We start from the raw sequence: 17,184 nt of genomic DNA, 5'->3' as shown, positions 1-17,184 counted from the left end.
CATTTGATACCTACCTAAGTCATCAGTTGACATTGAAGGCAAATAGCCGCGAGTGGATTTGGTCAACTTTTTCGACCAGATCGGGAGAATTCCATTTCAAAGGAGGCAATTAACCCTGGTAATAATTGATCTGTGTTCGAAAATACTGCAGACCTACAGCCCGGCTGTATGATTTTCTTAGCTTTCTACAGCCAGCTTTATGATTTCCTATCTCCTCCTAAAGCCGGGCATAGGAATTCCTATGATATTTTAAAACGCAAGTCCAATTGCCAATTTTTACCAGGGGTTGTTCAATCTGACTTTCCGCTCCGCCCAGTTGTGCCTGCAAAAGTTTTTCTATACCGTCGATCTTGTAAGTTCCGATTGGGAACGAAATTCTTGAGTGGGTACCTAATGCTCGTCGGGGTTCTCGAAGCAAAAAAGCAGTTTCTTCGTTTTGTTGATGTTCGGGATGGAATAGTAAGTTACATAACCCGTGAGACCAATCTCTCAAGGTACGTACAACCAGAGAGGTTTTAGTATCGCAAACTGGAGCATGTTGCTCCAGTCCGTGAATATGACGAGTAACACCTCATATTCGTCTCCATTTTTTCCGATTCCTATAATACAGGGTGTTCCAAAAGTCCGTAACCCCCCCCCCCCCCCCCCCGGTAACTTTTGAACGGTTAGGAATAGAAAAACAAAACTTTGGGAATAATTCAATCTCAGAGGGGACCATCTTTTTTTTAGGTTATAGCATATATATATATATATATATATATTGCGAGAGTTGAAAAATGAGCTGAGAAGGGGGGTAGAGAAAATGCTGGCAAAAAAAAATTAGAACTAACCTAGCAATTATTTATTAAGTAAAAAAACAGAAAGTATAAAATCTGCTGACTTGGCCGGGAAATGGAAATAAAACATCAGCTAATAGCAAACAAAGATTACGAAGGAAACCAAGGAATGGGACTTCCATAAAATCAGTGTAGTGGAAAACAGCGTAAAGAGGGCACTTCGACGGTGAAAGTCGGCAATCACATAACTCGTTTGCGGTGTCTGAAAATCTCCGCCTCCACGTCATTTTTTTAAAGGAGAACAAATTGATATTATTTCTTGAAGTTTTTGCAGAATTTTCTTCGCATTGAGAAGAAAAATCGAGACAGTTTTAAAGAATTGCCGTTGAGTAGTTTTCCATTTAAAAAATAAAGTATGACAGGAAGTCTGCGACGTCGCAAACCGAGTTATGTGATTGCCGACTTTCACCGTCGACTTACGTTAATCACCGTTTATAAGTAAACGGTAAATGCGATTTAACCAAAAATCTATACAGTTCATCATGAGACCAAAATGGACAAAATTACAAAATTTGAATCAGCTAACGTAAATCTAACGATAGTTATCTTGAACGAAAGAATTGACCACGGAGGTAGGGTAACTATTATAGGTGGGTTGGGATGGGAATTATAGGTGGGATGGTTTTTTTCCAGCACAAACACATCCACAAATATACTTGGGTCCAGCCAATGCGAGGATTGAAATCCATTATCGATAACATGATAGTGAGGCATGTAACTAAATTGAAAGGTCAGCAAGTCCTAGTTTACAGGAGCCCTTTCTCACGGCAATGATCATCATTTCCTCCGAGCAGATGCAGCGTTCTCGGTTAAGGGCAGTAAGGACAAACAGCCGTACAGCAACAACAGCAGAGGCAAGGACTGCCAGAGCAAGAAGTGCGATACAACCTTGAAAGTTGGAGGCACCCCCTTTTTGTTAAAAACCGGAAGTTGGTACCACAAACTAACTTTCTAAGCCACCTGCAATTGAAATAAGATTCACAATCTCGCATACAACAGCTGTACTTATGCGACAGTCTTTTTTTGTGAGCCTGCAGTCGCATGTCATGCAAATGACGCAAATGAACATTCATGGAAATGTGCGACGATCAAAAAGACGACAGGTAGAATATTGTCATCCTTCCTGCATGATTAACAACGCTCCACTTACGAGAATCCCATTTTTCATCTGTTTGCAAATGGAATGTCAACCCAATACGTCCGCTCCAATTCGGCGCAGCCCGCACTTGATTATTTAGATTGCACTTTTAAAGTTCATATTTTTCATATTCAAAACAGCTAGTTTCAATACTTTTGCAGGTAGTGGTAGTGATAAGAGCCGAAGAACCAGTGGCAATTTTTGCAAGGTGCCAGCACCAGAATTTGTCAATTTACCTAACTTCATGTGAAACATGGACCCCAAGATAAATCTTCAGCTGCAGTTTCGCAAAAATCCACCACGTCACGCTCCTAAAACCTAGCAGCGAAATCATTATTCAAGTATCACCTCGGATATGTTAAATTCTAAGACTCAAAAGTATTAGCAGTATAGGTATGTCAGGAGTGTTTAAAACCAAACCCAAGCTTTCGGCTCCCTAGGCGTGCTTTGCGTCATGGCTTTTCGTGAGAATTCGCGGATTTCCATGGCCAGCAATAGAGATAGGTCCGTCGGAAGTTGGCGCTTGTTTATGTCTAAACGTGAAGCTTCAGTGTCGCGGAAGTGCACACGTTTTGACATAAAAAGATTCGGTGATCGCATGGGTGAGATCAGTCGCGAGGAATAGATTCCCGGATGGTCCGGTCAGTCCCCCCGTGAGAGGCCCGTCAAGTTATAGTATTGTCAGTTTTCAGAGTGTTTTGTTAATGTCAGATTTTATTGTGATTATTATATGTTATTCGAGAGTGATTTGTGGTCCGTGTCATTTTCCTGACCTCCCCGCAACATAGTAGAGGCGCCGTGCTTTCTTTGAAAAAAGTTAATCAGTAGCGATCCCCGGTACCCCTTTGTAATTTGTAAAAAATCGCGTGGTACTACAACGTTGTAGGCTCTGTGTCTTCTTTGAGAAAAAGATACAGTAGCGATTCCGGTACCCCTACGTTTTTTTTTTTTTTTTGGTTATTAATTTTTTTTAGTTATTAATTTTTTTTAGTTATTTTCAAAGTTTCGTCACGCAGTTTTATATTTTTATATTTTCACGCAGTTTTTTTTTACGCGAGAGGTACGTTGATCCCCGGTAAAATTTCTTCATTCGAGTTAACTAAGTGTTTTTGTGCTTTCGGTAGTGTTTTGAGTTATTGAGAAAGATTTTTTTTTATAATATACTTAATTTTCAGCACCTTTTGTATCGTTTTTATAGTAAGTGTATCTTGAAGGTGGGTGAACGATTATTTACCTTTCATTTTGTTATGAAGTATTAAAAGAAAAAAAAAAGAAAAAAAAATGGCACAGTGCCATAGAGCCAACAATATGTTAGATATTAAAATGCCTACTAAATGGAGAGACCTTGATATGTATTTCCAACGATTAGAATCATGCATGAGAGAAAAAGGTTTTTCAGATAGTGATGTGAGAGCTTTTCTTCGTTTAACGGCGAATACAGAAGTCGCTAAATGGTTCGATGACATGGATGAGCTTTATAATACGTTTTATATGGATAAATTACGTATAAGATATCAAATTTTCTACCACCGAAAACAGAAGCCTGACGAGAGTGTCCTTACATATATAAGAGATAAGATTGAGCTATTTATCTGGCTGGAAAAGGGCAAAGAAGATTTAGAGTGGGCGTTTCAGTTGTGCGGAATAAAAACATTTGATGGTGGTTTACCTGAGGCAATCATGGCTGGTATTATACCAGAAGTTTGGACTTATTTTAATCAATATATACCATACGAGGATTTTGAAGACTACTTTTGGCAATATTATCGTGAAATTTTGCAGGATGTATCCAATTGGGCCATAGAAAATTCTTTTGAGTTCGCAAATCAGCTGGATAACAATATTGGAAACATGGGCACTGTACACAGTTCTCCTAAACAGGAAATGGTTGTTGTAGGATCTATATCTGTGGACGAAAAAATCAGTGCTGAGCCGAAGATTCAGAATGAGAGTTCCGTCGCCATGGAAATTGTTAGTGGAGATGATAATCAGCAAGAAATAGAAATTTTAAATCAAAATATCAGTGATTGTCAGAGGGCGCAAAAAAATGTTACGCCAGCAGTGCCTGTTGAGAGTAATTGTACCGATTATTATGGCTTAGATGCAGAATTGAAATTCTTTTTTGGCAGTTCACATGAGATATGTTGTCCAGATACTGTTGAGAGTGATAATACCGATCTTTATTTTTCAGATTTTAAGTTGGGATCTACTTTTTGCGACCCACAGGAGTTCCGTCAGGACGTTGTTCAGGCAGTAACAGTAAAGTGTTGCTCCGGCTGTTTTTAGCATTCAAAATGAGTTTGTTAAGGAGAATGTCGATCAGGAATCTACGGTTCTCAAAAACAAGGTAAGTGCGGTGTACGACGAACTTGACCATGAATCTTTCGAGGAAGGTAGTAACGAGACTGGTGCAGCTTGCGTTGTTATTGTTTACAAAAAATTCGAGTCGAACTGGGTCCGTCAGAGAACTCATATGGAAAATGCGCGCAGTATGCTAAAGGGGTGTATGCAAAATCGACAAAACTTCCCCCCTCATGGATGTTGACCAACTTTCAGTATGTCATTCCTCACTATGGGATACGCCTTTTCCCAAAATTTCAAGGCCTGAAACGAATTTCTCTCCGCGTAGCAGCGTTGCCAAGTTCAAAACCGTTGAGTTGCATATCTTTTGAACGAAAAGAGATATTGAGGTGCGGTTTGCGTTAAAATTCTCAAAAAATTGCGTTCTTTTGAAATATGTACTCAATTTGATCGTTCAGGTAATTTAAGATTGCAATGTTGCCATTTTTCACACTTTCTTAAGGGTCAATTTTTTTTCAACCCTAGTACATCGTCAAATGCCGGATTCTCGATTCGAAAAAAAAAACTGTTCATTGTATTATTCGTACTTTTTCATTTCTTTTGATATATTATAGCTCCCAGGGAAACGATTAGTAACGGAGATATGAGCAATCTGAGTTTACGCTCTGCGCGCGCCGACTGGAATCCGGGCGCCGCTCGCCGCTCAGAGTCGTTTGCACACTCCCTCCCTTAAGCTTTACGAGGTTATTCCTACGTATTTTTTTGCGAACTTTTCATTTCTGGCCTTTAAAAAGGCCTCCGATGAATTTTTCGGGGCCTCGCGGTCCATTGTTGCCATTTTTGGCTCGTATTTAGGGTTTTTTTTCCAATTTTACTCTCAATTCTACTGTAAAACCTAATGTGAACTGAAAAGTGTGCGAGTTGAGGGAAAGAACGTAAAAAAGAATAAACGTTCATTTATAACTTTTTCCTCCGTTGCCAAATTTTCGAGAAAAATCGTACCAAAGAGCCAAATATTGGAAAAATTGGATAAATCGCCACGCCATTGCTTAAGAAAGTGGGGCGCAACTGTAATATTGCCGTACGTAACAGATCTTACCCATCTATACCACATATAAAAAAGCATAGTTGTATGTGGATTCCGAAGATGTGAAAATTGTCCATGATGTCACCTTTTGCAGCCTTTTCTTATGTGTAAGACGGATCTTTTGAATGTTTTTCGACCTTTAGTCATCCTCCGTAGGAATGTATCGTTTGTATTTTTGCTTTGCTTTTCTTTTTGGCAGTATAAATTGCTTGTAATGAATTTTAAGGGGCCTTACGATCCATTGTTGCCATTTCTGCCAATTTTAAGAGTTTTTTTTCAATTTTAGACGCGTCAGACTTAATCCAAAACCGTGTACAACGTGCACTCACATTTTATGAAAGAACGTAAGAAAGTACATCATTCCAACGTTCTTTGTAACTTTTCCTTACGTTGCCAAATTTCGTTCAAGGTTTTAGCAAATGAATAATGACTTTCATGCAGAATTTTGGGACACTCTGATCTTGGGTAAGCGGCCTGTAGCATTAAGTCATGATTATAATTAGAATATAAAGTCAAGGTCATAATTCACTTCCAAGAGACTTCTACGTCATAATAAATCCAATTTGTGTCACTTCAGGACGATTTTTCTTGAAAATTTGGCAACGTAAGAACAAGTCACCGAGAACGTTAATCGTGTACTTTTTTACGTTATTTTCAAAAATGAAAAGTGCAGCAAAAATACAAACGATACATTCCTACGGAGGGTGACTAAAGGTTGAAAAACATTCAAAAGATTCATCTTACATATAAGAAAAGGCCGCAAAAGACGTCATCCCGGACAATTTTCACATCTTCGGAATCCAGATGCAACTGTTCTTTTTTAATATGTTGGAACCAAAGAGACTTGTAAAAGCAGCCCGAAACGGAAACGACGATCGAAAACATAGGTAAATGCGGAAACAAGGCTAAAATACAAAATACAGAGGCAGCTGGACGTTTCTGTCATCCCTGCAGTCTCATTTCAATACCAATCCCACCATGTAACGCCGTTTGTTGGTTTTTATTTTAATTTCTTTTTTATTTTTAATTCTATTTTAGCAGTTGATAATGGTGCCGTAAGGTACCAAAACGTCCTACCTTTGTATTTTAATATGTTGTATAGATGGGTAAGATCTGTTACGTACGGCAATATTACAGTTGCGCCCCACTTTCTTAAACAATGGCGTGGCGATTTATCCAATTTTTCCAATATTTGGCTCTTTGGTACGATTTTTCTCGAAAATTTGGCAACGGAGGAAAAAGTTATAAATGAACGTTTATTCTTTTTTACGTTCTTTCCCTCAACTCGCACACTTTTCAGTTCACATTAGGTTTTACAGTAGAATTGAGAGTAAAATTGGAAAAAAAAACCCTAAATACGAGCCAAAAATGGCAACAATGGACCGCGAGGCCCCGAAAAATTCATCGGAGGCCTTTTTAAAGGCCAGAAATGAAAAGTTCGCAAAAAAATACGTAGGAATAACCTCGTAAAGCTTAAGGGAGGGAGTGTGCAAACGACTCTGAGCGGCGAGCGGCGCCCGGATTCCAGTCGGCGCGCGCAGAGCGTAAACTCAGATTGCTCATATCTCCGTTACTAATCGTTTCCCTGGGAGCTATAATATATCAAAAGAAATGAAAAAGTACGAATAATACAATGAACAGTTTTTTTTTTCGAATCGAGAATCCGGCATTTGACGATGTACTAGGGTTGAAAAAAAATTGACCCTTAAGAAAGTGTGAAAAATGGCAACATTGCAATCTTAAATTACCTGAACGATCAAATTGAGTACATATTTCAAAAGAACGCAATTTTTTGAGAATTTTAACGCAAACCGCACCTCAATATCTCTTTTCGTTCAAAAGATATGCAACTCAACGGTTTTGAACTTGGCAACGCTGCTACGCGGAGAGAAATTCGTTTCAGGCCTTGAAATTTTGGGAAAAGGCGTATCCTATAGTGAGGAATGACATACTGAAAGTTGGTCAACATCCATGAGGGGGGAAATTTTGTCGATTTTGCATACACCCCTTTGGGGCACAGCAACGCCAAATGTATAAATTTTATCGTTTTATCAAACCCAAAACTTCGTGGACATTTCAGATGGCGAATTTGGTTTTTCAAGCAGAGGACGGGTTAATTTTCTTGTCATAATATACGGAACTGGAAAGTCAAGAAAAAGTCGGGTCAAGGGAACCAGTCAGCTTCGAAAATCTCATCATTTTAAAATGATTTTATGTGCGTACTCGCATACTTTACAAATAATCGTATACCTTACAAATAATCTGGACACAGAACTTTTCTTCAGAACTTCAAGTTCCCTCTACAATTTTTTTTGTTTGTTTTGTAATTGGAAAATGGAATTCCAAAAATGGGAAAAATTAAAATTTTTTTTTTTTTAAAAAAAAAAAACATTTTGAAAAGAGAAAGAAGGGAAAAAAAGACAAAAAAGGAATATTTTGCGTTCGACTTCTATCGGTTTTTTTTCGACTTTTTACCGTCTTAAAAATCGGACAGTCTTTGTGAGTTTCGTCTGATACGAAATTTCTCTGGCGAAATAACGTCTAAGGTCGGATGAGAGCGGCGTTCATAATTTTGCTTTACTATCGGTTTTTCTTTTCGACTTTTTACCGTCTTAAAAAATCGGACAGTTTCTGCCGCCTGTTTTGTCTGATACAAAATGGTGGTGGTGGATGGCGTCGAGTCTACTCGATCCCCCTCATCCGTTTAATGGGTGAATTAAAGTTTTTTTTAGGTATTTTGTTGTGTTTTGCTGTAGGTATTCATATGAGATTTTAGAGTTTTTAAAGAAAAGCGTACGTAAGAAAATTGTAAATTATTGTAAATAACATGCTCTGAGCAAAAGTATTAAGATTTCTATTATTCTGACAATTAAAATTTCCATTAATTTAAATATTCTTATTTAAATCTAAATAGTTAATAATGATATTAAAATGTGAGCTCTAAGATGCAAATCAGGTTCCTAGAAAACTAGACGAACACTTATAATCTTAATCACTTTTATATTTATAATAATAGGTGAATTTATTTTTTTTTTTTAAAAAAAAGAAAATCATTAATTGGATGAAAATAATAAATAGAAAAGAAGATATCTACGGATATACTGATTAAATGCACTGTTTCTAAATGTGTAATTACTAATATTACCATATTGTTTTTTTGTTTTGTTTGTCCATGTTGCCTGGCGGGTTTTGTTCTGACGGCTTGACCATCCCTGAGACGCAGCGTTGAGGTAGCAGCATTCGGGGGAGTCCAGAGGAGGACGTGCTTGATCCTTCCGCCGTCGCATTGCCGGCCGACCAGTGTCTCATGACGGATGTCCATGTCTCATTCCTGGATGTCTAAAGGCACAGGCCTCATACCCCGCGTCCAAGCAACGACCACTCAAGGACATGCATCGTCGGACATTTGTGACCTTGCACCATTCACCAAGGCAACGGGTGTTGACGAATTGCGGAGCAGCGCATCACCATCGTCATGCAACCGGTGATTTGCGAGGGTTGGTGGTGTGACGGTAATTTTTCCCGTCACTCACGGGACCCCGTGATGGGGTCCCGACCGGTACCTCGCAGCGCTTGTCCGATTTTTCGGATCCCTTCATTTGCGTAGCTGTGCACGTGGTGAGTAGCACGCTTGCCAATGAAGGCTTAGTTTCTCATCGCATTTCTTCTCCTGTGTGACGCACCCATTTCCGGGTAGCTCCTATGATGAATAAATGCATGAGCATGGATTTTTTATTTAATAATCTCTTGTTGAATTTTACTTAAACGAATTTTATTCTTATTGGGGAGCACATCGAATTTAATTATATTTAATTTAATTAAATCATGAAAAAATAAATCTCTCATAATTGATCAATTTCCAAGTGTGCACGTGTTGAGTAGCACCTGGGATTTTGGTTGTTATTGGAATTTATTTTGGAAAATATTTATTTCGTATCCTAAATCTACCATTCAAGATTGAGTGCACGTGGTGAGTAGCACCGGTTGTTTGGGAGATTTAAGGTAAAATAAATAATTGAAGAGAAATTCATTCGAAAGTTCGAACCCTTTTTGTCCCCTTTTCCGTTCCTTTCAAAGTACCTATTTTAAAAAGTCAATCCGATCAACAACATTCACCTTCAATCGTCCTAATTTTGATCTCGTATTTAGTTTTATTTTTTTTGTCTTGAGAATTTTTTAAGTTTGTAATTGTGTTCAAAAAGTAGTTTCTTTTCTTGTCAATAAAAATTGACTCTAGTACGTTTAAAATTTGCTCTCATTATTCCTTCCTGCAAAACCTGTCCTCACCTCAGGAAAATTTTATTTTTGATTACGCACTTCGAGTGTGTTGGCGCCCGAACCCAGGCGTCCCGACGAGCATCTGGCACCCAAAATTTGTGGCTTGATCTGCTGAATCTCGATCCTTTCCGGAAGGCTTGCTTTCTGACGATCAGGATCGTACGAGCTCTCGCTTTTCCTCGCCACAAATAAGTGTCGGCCCGAACTGGGACTTTTTTTCAACTTGGTTGACCTTTTTTTCGACTTGTTTTGGAACTAGTCTTGACTGTGTGTCATGACTTTTATTTTTTTGAAGGACAGGAAATTTTTGGAAAATTTTCGAGACAAATTTGAATGTTTTGTAAGAAAAGAAAACGTTTTACAAACTTTGCTACAATTTTTTATTCTACTTACTTTATGATATTTTTCGGATTGATTTTTTTTTAATTACCATTCCCAAATTTTTCATTCCTTTCCACTGTTTTCCACACGTATTATTGAACTTTTGAGATTTCTAAATTGTTTTAGAAAATGTTTTAGTAGTTTGACTGAAATTCGATTGTATGTAGTCAATTTTTTTATTAGATATCTTTATTAAGGTTTTATTTTGTGAAGTTTCACAATGGTAGCTGCTCGCGAATTTAATGTTGATTTTTGTTCTGAAATTTGGAACGCTTACTATTTTATTTCTTTGAAAGAAAAGAAATTCAGCTGACGTGAAAGAAATTATTTGGAAATTCATGGTATTTTTAGAGCATTATTTTTTTTTGACAAATAGGTATGTTTTTTTATATATTCAACTCTAGTATTGAGTTCAAGAAGATTTGCAAAATTTTTCAGGAAGTGCTCTTATTTTTAAATATTCGGTACTGTTGTCAATTTTCCTTTTCAATTTATGTTTTGTGTTGTTTAAATTGTCGTTATGTTTTGAAGGACTTTTCAGATGTTTTTTTTTTTGTCTTACGGCAGTAATGAGATGTCATGCGGTTTGGTAGGTTTCATTTATTTTGTTGTGGGGAGAGCAATTTTTTTTTTTGTGTGCCGAACTGGTGCGATTTCCCAGCGGCCGTTTTTGGTTGTAAAATGTATTGCAGATCCAATGTAGAAATGAACCTCAAATTTTTAAATTCGCAAATTTTAGAATGACATTCACAGTTATTTTTCGATCAGTTTTTTTAAGTCCGTACCATTTTGTTCTTTAAATCTGATATTAGTTGAGAAATAATATCCTGAATAGTAAGTTCTAGGATCAGATGGATTTCAGTAGGGTTTAGGGTTTACCTACAAAGTCGTGGAATGTTGTCCTCGGTGAAGGTTTATTTGGAATAACCGCTTTGTGGAATTCTCAGTGACCCTGACAAATCTGAGAAGTGTGATTGTGGTACTTTGGTTCAGTGGATTCTGACAAAGTTACAGAGCAATGAGAAATTCCAGTTGTAATTCCAGTGTCTCAACTCAGTTTTGTAGTTTGGGAGTCCGATTTTTTTGTGTGGACTTAAGAATTGGCCACCATATGAGTTGCTAGGTTCATGGATTTGACTAGCCAAGAGGTGTTGTCCAATCTCCCGTATTTGAGGACTCTGCAAACAGGTTTTCGAGTTGAGCTGTTTGGTTGCTGCGAAGTATTTGCGAAACCCCAATCACCAAGATTTGTTGTTTACATGGTTCACAGAGATTCGTTCTCACAAATGAAGCCGGACACATAGAAGACTAATACCATTGGGAACAAACTATTTCAGTAAGGATTAAGTACTTAAAGTCATCAGTTAGAACTCAGATCAGCTATGGTGTTTCTACATTATGTACCTAACTTTGCATTTTCTTCGATTTTTATGCAAAGGAACTGTTCTTTATTATGTTTCTCAGAATGTTTTGTAAACTTCCCTCCTAGGTAAATTGACGAGTCCGAATTTTGTGTTTTCCCCCTGATTAATTTTTATATTTTTATTTCTGGATTTATGAAAAAATAAGGTCAGTTGAATTCCTTTTGAATTGTTTTAGAGGTTTTGCCATAAATTAGTTGTCAACCCCAGAATCCACCACTTCAGCTGGAATGTGGGCAAATTTCGAAGAATTTCTACAGATTGAACTAGAGAATTTTTTTGTTGAAAAAACAAGAAATGTATCAAGATTGTATGTACGTTTCAAGTCATGTGTATTGGGACTATAACTAATTAATGAGTTCATTCTCTCTTCTTTTCCTGCTGTTTTACGAAATGTGTTCATTCTATTTCCATGTATTTAGCCCGTAAGTAGAAGAATTTCTAAAATAATTTTTTTTTGTCGCGGATTGCCGCTCCCTTTAAGAAGAGGGGTATCTGTGACGGTAATTTTTCCCGTCACTTAAGTTCGACTAACAAGGGGAGCTTCCCAAGTGTAACCGGAATTTCGAGTTGAAATTTCGCATGAAGATACTAGAGATGATTTTAGGGATGCCGTATTTTTTCGTTTTTTCGAATGGGGTCGGGAAAGCCCTCAAAAAAAGGGCTAAAGATGCGGAAAAAACGCGTGCGCTAGCGGCACAAGGTAAACGTAGGTGATAGAGGCTCTAAATCCTTATCAGTACCGCATGGCCAAACGGTAGCGCGCTCGCCTCGCAGGCGGGAGGTCCTAGGATCGGATCCTGATTACAGCTCGTAATTTTATTTTACTTTATGCTTGTTTATTTTTCACTTACTTTATTTTGCACCATTCGCTCCGCAAACCGACTTACGAGGTAGAACACGTAGTGACTGAAGATTTTTTACAAATGCTGATAAAAACTCGAAGTTTCTCTTGGATTGAAACGTTATATGTAATTGAACAAACAAAACACTCTATAACTCACCAAATTTCGTTGCCGAGCTGAATTTCCGGAGTATCAGTCGAATCTGTATCTGTATCTGACTGATACTCCGGAAATTCAGCTCGGCAACGAAATTTGGTGAGTTATAGAGTGTTTTGTTTGTTCAATTACATATAACGTTTCAATCCAAGAGAAACTTCGAGTTTTTATCAGCATTTGTAAAAAATCTTCAGTCACTACGTGTTCTACCTCGTAAGTCGGTTTGCGGAGCGAATGGTGCAAAATAAAGTAAGTGAAAAATAAACAAGCATAAAGTAAAATAAAATTACGAGCTGTAATCAGGATCCGATCCTAGGACCTCCCGCCTGCGAGGCGAGCGCGCTACCGTTTGGCCATGCGGTACTGATAAGGATTTAGAGCCTCTATCACCTACGTTTACCTTGTGCCGCTAGCGCACGCGTTTTTTCCGCATCTTTAGCCCTTTTTTTGAGGGCTTTCCCGACCCCATTCGAAAAAACGAAAAAATACGGCATCCCTAAAATCATCTCTAGTATCTTCATGCGAAATTTCAACTCGAAATTCCGGTTACACTTGGGAAGCTCCCCTTGTAAGTATTTAATCATATGTAAAAATTTCGATGGCTACAACGGTAGCAGGTGATTGCGACGGTAGCGCACTCTGTAGGGACGGTGAAGTAGCGGAATACCGTAGTACACTGGTCGGCCGCCGCGCGCCACTCGAGCGCTCTCGCGGAGCGATCCGGACCCGACTACACAGCTGTTTAGCGTGTGCACGACGTCTCGGTCGTTCAGACTCCTGAAAAAAGTCGGTTTTTTTATTATTTTTGCTTTATTAGTTAATTGGTTTCAGCAAATTTACTCAAGAAAGTCGCAAAGCTAATTTAGGCAAATCATTTGATGTAAGAATGAATTTATTTGATTGTATATTTAACTTTTTGAAGTCGAATGAAGTTGGTCGATGCACACGGAAGGTAGATGAAATGAATTTGATGGGGTCCCGACCGGTACCTCGCAGCGCTTGTCCGATTTTTCGGATCCCTTCATTTGCGTAGCTGTGCACGTGGTGAGTAGCACGCTTGCCAATGAAGGCTTAGTTTCTCATCGCATTTCTTCTCCTGTGTGACGCACCCATTTCCGGGTAGCTCCTATGATGAATAAATGCATGAGCATGGATTTTTTATTTAATAATCTCTTGTTGAATTTTACTTAAACGAATTTTATTCTTATTCGGGAGCACATCTAATTTAATTATATTTAATTTAATTAAATCATGAAAAAATAAATCTCTCATAATTGATCAATTTCCAAGTGTGCACGTGTTGAGTAGCACCTGGGATTTTGGTTGTTATTGGAATTTATTTTGGAAAATATTTATTTCGTATCCTAAATCTACCATTCAAGATTGAGTGCACGTGGTGAGTAGCACCGGTTGTTTGGGAGATTTAAGGTAAAATAAATAATTGAAGAGAAATTCATTCGAAAGTTCGAACCCTTTTTGTCCCCTTTTCCGTTCCTTTCAAAGTACCTATTTTAAAAAGTCAATCCGATCAACAACATTCACCTTCAATCGTCCTAATTTTGATCTCGTATTTAGTTTTATTTTTTTTGTCTTGAGAATTTTTTAAGTTTGTAATTGTGTTCAAAAAGTAGTTTCTTTTCTTGTCAATAAAAATTGACTCTAGTACGTTTAAAATTTGCTCTCATTATTCCTTCCTGCAAAACCTGTCCTCACCTCAGGAAAATTTTATTTTTGATTACGCACTTCGAGTGTGTTGGCGCCCGAACCCAGGCGTCCCGACGAGCATCTGGCACCCAAAATTTGTGGCTTGATCTGCTGAATCTCGATCCTTTCCGGAAGGCTTGCTTTCTGACGATCAGGATCGTACGAGCTCTCGCTTTTCCTCGCCACAGGTGGGGCATCTTGGCACCTTGGGACCGCTAACCTACGCTTGGCACCATCTCCCGGTATGCAAAGTGCCTACCTATGGTAACCTACGTTTGGCACCATCTCCGGTATGGAACGTGACTACCTATGGTAACCTACCCTTGGCACCATCTTCCGGTATGGAACGCATCTACCTCTGGGTAGCTCATTCTTGGAAACATCAGGGCAGGGGACGTAGCTCCGGCGAGCCACTCGCTTCAGTCACTGCGTACACATGATGGCAGGGATCGGCACAGCCTCCGGCTGGACTCTCGGACGATGCAAGCAGGCGGCTACACGAGGATGGGGCAGCTGGATGGTCAATCTCGAGGAACAGGAATCGGTCATGGCAGCACTTCAAAAGTTTTTTTAGGAAGTTTTTTTTTGTAAATTAGAAAATTGTAAGAAAAGAAAAAGTGAGAGAAAAGTAGAGAGAGAAAGAGATCTTTTAGGAAGGACTGATTTCGACCAGGTGGTCCTCGGAAAGCTTATACCTGATGTATTTGTTTCTATCGCTAAAGGGCGTCTCATCTAGACCTGAGTTCAGTTGAGAGAGTGGAGTTGTGTCATTTTTTTTTGTTTTTGGTAGCGAGAGGGGATGTTGTGGGAACGCTTAAGTCTTTACAGGCTTAAGTTCCCCACATTCGGCTCCATAGATGAGGCGTGCTTTGCGTCATGGCTTTTCGTGAGAATTCGCGGATTTCCATGGCCAGCGATAGAGATAGGTCCGTCGGAAATTGGCGCTTGTTTATGTCTAAACGTGAAGCTTCAGTGTCGCGGAAGTGCACACGTTTTGACATAAAAAGATTCGGTGATCGCATGGGCGAGATCAGTCGCGAGGAATAGATTCCCGGATGGTCCGGTCTGTCCCCCCGTGAGAGGCCCGTCAAGTTATAGTAGTTTTGTTAATGTACGATTTTATTGTGATTATTATATGTTATTCGAGAGTGATTTGTGGTCCGTGTCATTTTCCTGATCTCCCCGCAACAATAAACGCTTATCCGACGCTGAGAAGAGAGTCCCTTGTAACAACGGCGGACACCCTGCGGACATCGCGCATTCGTTTTTGGAACGCCCACACGCCCACTCCTGCGTGTCCCCCTTGCCCTCAGGGAATGTATCCCTAGCCCTTCAGAAAAGCCTCCCCATCGCGCCACTGATTTATGGATTATTGCATTCCACATACCATTAAAGTACATTAATAATTCTCTATTACCTTGGAATTTGAAATAAATTATTGGCAGTAAGCATATAAATATACAGTGAGTCTATCCCTGATTGTGAACATCATAACACAACGTGAACAACTATTACGGTCAAATTATGGTAAAAAATCTAAATAATTTATTACTGGTGTGTGACATAATGCAATCTAAACCAGTGGACAAAGATCCTTTTTTTGGCAACAGTATTTATGCTTATTTTGAAAATTTAAATATTTTCAAAGAATCCCATACTACTCGAAAGATTAATACTAAACGACGCCAACTACAAGGATAATAGAAATTAAGGTTAGGATTTAACCCTTTGGAAGCGCACGCTAACTGCAAAGGTTTTAAATCCTTAAAAGGTCATTTTTGCAAGTCATGAAAGCGCATGCTAACGACATGAACTTGCAACCCATAATCAATGAAATTATTGAGTGGAAACGCACGCTTACTGCATTGAACAATTTCACATGATGATAGGAATTTTTTACACATAACCTTATCAATAACTTTCCTTCAATTGTATTTTATTATACTTAATCACGTCCAGGTCACCAATTTCTTGAGTCGAGTCAACAATGAAAAGAAATTATATTTTTAATGAAGGTAGAATATTATTTAAAACAATTAATTACATGAGATAAACAATTAAACAGCCGGAATACAGAGAGGGTGATTTTGTTATATTGAACTTCTTCGTGTCTCATTGACGTTGTAATGGTGATGCAACAGATGACTTAAGAGGACCTTTAAAAGAAAAGCTTCAAAATTGCATTTTTTTAGCAGTCCCCTAGTAGCCAAAATAGTGCCATCAAGTGCCTCGTTTCGTGTTCGTGATAATGATGATCACGGTGGTTACTTAATCGAACGTCTACGTCCTCATAGCGGTTGTACTTATCTACGTCATCAAGATGGCCGCTACATCTGTAACGGACTCAGCTCCGCCTCGCGCAAACCCGTCTAAGCCCACGCCGGACTATGGTCCAATAGCCCGATTTAAGCGGGAATAAATCGGAAAAATGAAGTTTGGAAAAAGTTCGATTTCAACACGTAGATCAATAGTACATACTGTAAAGAAGACTCCTGTAAAATATCATCTAGATTGAAACACTAATAAAGATGTGACAAGCCTGGGAAGTGCGGCGAGCGGAGCACTTTCGAGTACGCTTCCAGTTACCGAGCGGCAGTGCTGTGTTTAAGGGCTTGTTTTCGTTGTTTCACCGTAACTGAAAGTGTTTGGGTACTTAATTTACAAAATATAAGGTAATTTCTAGATGTTCCATGCTGAAACAATTCTTTTTTATCATGTCTAATGCTCTAGATTAACCCTCAGACATAGTCAGTTTTTTCAATAAAATCGCAAAAGTATGGCCCGAAAAATATACTTTGCACCTCTGAGCACCTCGTAATTTTACTCGGAACTTATTGTCATGACTCTAGACTACCTTTTAGTCTGAGTGGCAGATCCATAGTCCACCATAGCCTCAAGTTATTTCTCATGAAAAATGACGTTTTCGCGTTTCTTAGCAGTCACTACTATTAGCTATCATATGCCATTGATCATGCATTTTATCATGTTCCCTTCTCATATTCTATCAAAACAGATGCCTTAGAGCCTAAATTTACCC

The 17,184-nt window shown here is 38.7% G+C and overlaps 1 protein-coding gene and 1 long non-coding RNA gene across 2 annotated transcripts in view; both read left to right on the top strand.

Annotated features, from left to right (window-relative positions):
* LOC140224046 (uncharacterized) overlaps positions 1-17,184 on the top strand; it is a 185,004-nt gene that overhangs the window by 155,361 nt on the left and 12,459 nt on the right. The window lies entirely within an intron of this gene.
* LOC140224045 (uncharacterized) lies at positions 7,032-15,299 on the top strand. Its single transcript, XR_011899284.1, has 2 exons — positions 7,032-8,863; positions 14,336-15,299. It is a non-coding gene; the product is annotated as an uncharacterized lncRNA (long non-coding RNA).

This window comes from Bemisia tabaci, chromosome 2, assembly GCF_918797505.1.
Source record: "Bemisia tabaci chromosome 2, PGI_BMITA_v3".
Taxonomy (NCBI): domain Eukaryota; kingdom Metazoa; phylum Arthropoda; class Insecta; order Hemiptera; family Aleyrodidae; genus Bemisia; species Bemisia tabaci.
This window is presented reverse-complemented; position numbering and strand designations above follow the sequence as displayed.